Here is a 5,587-nt window from a genome sequence, read left to right on the forward strand (position 1 = left end):
GATGCCTTTTATGTGCCTCTTAAATATAATTTAAATTAAATTATAAATATAATTTTAAAATTATTTCTCATTGTTAGAAGGAATGGCCACAATATGTTTCATCAATTTGGGACATCGGAATATAAAATGTCCCCTATTACAGTTGGAATTTCTAATTTTTTCTAAGCCATTATGGCAGCAGGGCAGCAAGCAAGGTGAGAGTGTGAGGGAAGTGAGAATGGCTGGTGGAGGGGGCAGGTGATCAAGTGAGCAGGGTAGCCAGGTTATGGTGACTGAGGCAAGTGGGTGGCTGTGGGATGAGCAGGGCAAGTGGGTGGCCGTGGAGCAAGCAGGCAAGTGGCTGGGGGCAAGTGCTGGGGTGGCAGCCTGGGCGGGAGACAGGTCAACACCTTAGGTAGGGAGGTGGCCTAGGCATGTGATGCTGAGCTGCACAGCAGCAGAGACATTTCTTGAGGGGGAAGCGGCAATGCAGGGCAGCAGAGGAGGCAGCGATGCAGCACAGGAATAGGTGAGGAGTGTTAATGGGCCCACGGTGGCCAGCTCATGCCAATGTCTGGGGGTCCTGGGGGAAATTGTGAGGGGGGTTAGCAATAGGAGTAGGGTGCCTGGGAGACATTTGCAAGTCCTTGGGGCACATTTGCGAGTGTGTTTGTTTCAGAGTCCGTGTGCACAAGTGTGTGTTTTGGGGTGCCTGGGGTGTGTGTGTTTGGAGGATGGGGGGTGTTGCGCTGCAGCCAACTCAGAAGGGACAGGAAGGGGGGAGGCATGAGTTTCAGGCACCTCCGCAGCCAGAAGAAGCTGAGTTAGGGATTGTTGTGTCTCAGCAGGACCGTGTGGGAGGGGGGCAGCCTGCTCTTCAGCCAGTTCCCATGAGTAATGTCATTTCTGAGGAGCCGAGCGCACCGCCCCCAGTTGATGCAGAGGACTTGGGGGAGGAAACTTCAGAGTCAGTGCCAGCTCCTCCTTTTCCAAGCAGTTCACAGGAGGATTCCAGCGTGGCACCGCCCCCTGACCTCGAGCCTGTTACTCGGGAGCAGGTGTCTTCAGATGAGCTGTTGGATGCGCGTCCCCTGTCTCCTCGTTCCCGTCGCCGTGAGAAACGGACAGGGCAAAGACAGGAATTATGAAGGAGTCAGAGATTACGTTCAAAAACATTTCCTATATAAGCCTGCCGCTCCCAGTGGGGGTCGTTGAGTCAACTTCCTTAACACGCTGCAGAGCATGTCTAGAGTATAGTTAGGGACTTTAGTGAGTTAGTGTAGGGTTTCCTGTTAAGTGCAATGCTTTTGATGTATCCATTACTCTAATAAAACGAGATTTACTTGCACACACACTCCAGCCTCATTCTTTCGGCTCTGAACGGGACAGGGGGTTGGCAAGCAAAGTAAGCAGTGGGGCAGAACCCCGCCAGTAGACCCATAAAAATGTAAAAAAAGAGCATGTTTAAATCCCAAGGTGGCCATCCAGCTACTATTGCAGGCAAGGGATCATTTTTAAAAACTGGTGGTCCAAAATATAAATGCATATTCCCATCTACATCAAAAAATGTCACCAGCCAGTTCAGTAACACTTAAATAAGTATCATGATGCAGATGAAGATATGGATGCAACTACACATCAGCGGCACATTCTCACAGATCTCTCTTTTCTGGATCTGGACTGGGGATGTATGGAGGCAGTGATTTCTGCCCCCTCCTATGTTTATCACAATCGCCGTCGTTTCCATTCTTCTACAGTTTGGATTCTGCTGAAACATATGCTACTCACCTTGCTAACCACTATGGCTGAAATTAATGTAATTAATTGTATAATTATGTAATTAACTTCAGTGCATTTCAGTTGAAGGGAAACATCAAAAACAATGCAGAAAGAATGCATTTCTCTTTGGAGATTGTATCACTGACTGATTCAGTTTTAGTACTATATAAATAAGTCACCAATCTTTAATGTTGGATAGTTGGTTTGTTTCAGTTTGCACAACCTGTTTTGATTCTATAATTTTGTCATCTTTATTGCTGACGAAATGCAAACGCATGTGTACTGACTATTTTTCTTCATTTATTACAATAAAATCATATACATTAAAAAAAGAAAATAATGTAATTGTTTATGTAATGCTTGCAGACTAAAAAAAAATAGCAAATACCACTCGTATTCACTTGCATGATTTTTGTTCCTGACCTCGTGCAAACATGCAAATCGTGGCAATTTCCACTTCCATTTCTGTTTCTGATGGAATTCTCTGATATCCCTAATCAGGACACATTTCTTTCATAGACAATTCTGGTTTAAAAGTTACATTCATGTAAATTAGAACTCCACACTATCATAAGAACATAAGAACATAAGAAGAGCCTGCTGGATCAGGCCAGTGGCCCATCTAGTCCAGCATCCTGTTCTTACAGTGGCCAACCAGGTGCCTGGGGGAAGCCCGCAAGCAGGACCCGAGTGCAAGAACACTCTCCCCTCCTGAGGCTTCCGGCAACTGGTTTTCAGAAGCATGCTGCCTCTGACTAGGGTGGCAGAGCACAGCCATCATGGCTAGTAGCCATTGATAGCCCTGTCCTCCATGAATTTGTCTAATCTTCTTTTAAAGCCGTCCAAGCTGGTGGCCATTACTGCATCTTGTGGGAGCAAATTCCATAGTTTAACTATGCGCTGAGTAAAGAAGTACTTCCTTTTGTCTGTCCTGAATCTTCCAACATTCAGCTTCTTTGAATGTCCACGAGTTCTAGTATTATGAGAGAGGGAGAAGAACTTTTCTCTATCCACTTTCTCAATGCCATGCATAATTTTATACACTTCTATCATGTCTCCTCTGACCCGCCTTTTCTCTAAACTAAAAAGCCCCAAATGCTGCAACCTTTCCTCGTAAGGGAGTCGCTCCATCCCCTTGATCATTCTGGTTGCCCTCTTCTGAACCTTTTCCAACTCTATAATATCCTTTTTGAGATGAGGCGACCAGAACTGTACACAGTATTCCAAATGCGGCTGCACCATAGATTTATACAATGGCATTATGATAGTGGCTGTTTTATTTTCAATACCTTTCCTAATTATCGCTAGCATGGAATTTGCCTTTTTCACAGCTGCCGCACACTGGGTCGACATTTTCATCGTGCTGTCCACTACAACCCCAAGGTCTCTCTCCTGGTCGGTCACCGCCAGTTCAGACCCCATGAGCGTATATGTGAAATTAAGATTTTTTGCTCCAATATGCATAATTTTACACTTGTTTATATTGAATTGCATTTGCCATTTTTCTGCCCATTCACTCAGTTTGGAGAGGTCTTTTTGGAGCTCTTCGCAATCCGTTTTTGTTTTAACAACCCTGAACAATTTAGTGTCATCAGCAAACTTGGCCACTTCACTGCTCACTCCTAATTCTAGGTCATTAATGAACAAGTTGAAAAGTACAGGTCCCAATACGGATCCTTGAGGGACTCCACTTTCTACAGCCCTCCATTGGGAGAACTGTCCGTTTATTCCTACTCTCTGCTTTCTGCTTCTTAACCAATTCCTTATCCATAAGAGGACCTCTCCTCTTATTCCATGACTGCTAAGCTTCCTCAGAAGCCTTTGGTGAGGTACCTTGTCAAACGCTTTTTGAAAGTCTAAGTACACTATGTCCACTGGATCACCTCTATCTATATGCTTGTTGACACTCTCAAAGAATTCTAATAGGTTACTGAGACAGGACTTTCCCTTGCAGAAGCCATGCTGGCTCTGCTTCAGCAAGGCTTGTTCTTCTATGTGCTTAGTTAATCTAGCTTTAATCATACTTTCTACCAGTTTTCCAGGGACAGAAGTTAAGCTAACTGGCCTGTAATTTCCGGGATCCCCTCTGGATCCCTTTTTGAAGATTGGCGTTACATTTGCCACTTTCCAGTACTCAGGCACGGAGGAGGACCCAAGGGACAAGTTACATATTTTAGTTAGCAGATCAGCAATTTCACCTTTGAGTTCTTTGAGAACTCTCGGGTGGATGCCATCCGGGCCCGGTGATTTGTCAGTTTTTATATTGTCCATTAAGCTTAGAACTTCCTCTCTCGTTACCACTATTTGTCTCAGTTCCTCAGAATCCCTTCCTGCAAATGTTAGTTCAGGTTCAGGGATCTGCCCTATATCTTCCACTGTGAAGACAGATGCAAAGAATTCATTTAGCTTCTCTGCAATCTCCTTATCATTCTTTAGTACACCTTTGACTCCCTTATCATCCAAGGGTCCAAGTCATACTGACTTGATTGAGGGTTTTATGCCTTGAAAGAAAGCCTTAGACCCACAATCAAATGCAAAATTAAGCACATTTATGCCCTTTGAATTCATTGGTCTTAAGTACAATCTAGCGATAAACTGGGTTAGTAAGACAAAATAGCTGGCATTTTTAAATACAAACTAGAAAGAAAAGTCATCTTTTGTGAAGAATGATCCAGGGCATTGTCTCTGTCCTTTACAACAGTGTGTCTTCTCTGCTGATTAATTGGGAAGGGGTAGGAGTGCAAATGTCAGTCTGCTTTTAGAACATTTATTTGATTGAGCCAATCATCCTTGCAGTTTTAGTGCACACATTTCTGTTGCTTTTGTTGAAATAAAAGGAGAATCTTTTGTGGCTGAAGATGCTTTATGTTAACATCACAGTTTGGACAACTTCAAGACATTGGTGGCAGAGCTGGTCTTACCATTAACAGAGTGAAAAGATCTGCCTCAGGTGGGAGATTTTGATGTCCCATAGAAGAGCAGCAAATTAAGTATTTGTGTTATCATACTTTTACCGTAGTGGGGAGCTTATTTGGACTTTCTAGATTAGACACCAAAGGTCTTTGGTAAAATATGATTGCTGAAGTGGGGCATGTATTGGACCTGGAATGGGGAATCCCATGTTCAAAACCCTGCTCAGCCAAGAAGGTTGCTAGACGAGTCATGATCTCTCAGCCTGAACTACCTCACAGTGTGGTTGTGAGAATAAAATGGGGTAGGGAGGAGAGCTGGGACTGCTCTCTACTCCTTAGAAGGTGGCATAAAAATGTAACCAAAATTTCAGAGCCAGGAAACATTTCTCAGTATTGGGAAGCCTCTCCACACTCCTGTCTACTGACCAAGAACCATGTTATTGCTAACCACAAGGGCGGCCCTACCATTAGGCAGAGTGAGGAAGCCACCTCAGGAGCCAACGATGCCTCCCTCTCTGGGCTCTCCTGCTGAGTCTTCCCTGTTTCCCATGAATAAATAAATAAACGTTACAGGCATTCTCATCCTCCTGAGCAGTTCCCCAGCAGTGGTGAGACTTGCTTTGGTGCCTGCCCTTCAGTCCCTAAACTAGCCTGCTGCTCTCAAATGCAGTGGACACTGTACCATCAGAAGTCTTGAAATAAAATCCAGCTGCTTCTGTACTGGTGGATTTCAGTACACATTCTGTGTGTGTATGTGTGTAAGTCTTGTCCTTTGCCTCAGGCAGCAAAATGTTCATCCCTGGCTAACCGCATGTGTTAAGTACCTTGAAACAGATCCTCAAAATCATGAGATGAATTTGGAAATCATGAGATTTGAAAACAACAAAGCTGTGCAGCTATTAAAATCACCCTTCTCA

This window comes from Rhineura floridana, chromosome 10 (assembly GCF_030035675.1).
Source record: "Rhineura floridana isolate rRhiFlo1 chromosome 10, rRhiFlo1.hap2, whole genome shotgun sequence".
Classification (NCBI taxonomy): domain Eukaryota; kingdom Metazoa; phylum Chordata; class Lepidosauria; order Squamata; family Rhineuridae; genus Rhineura; species Rhineura floridana.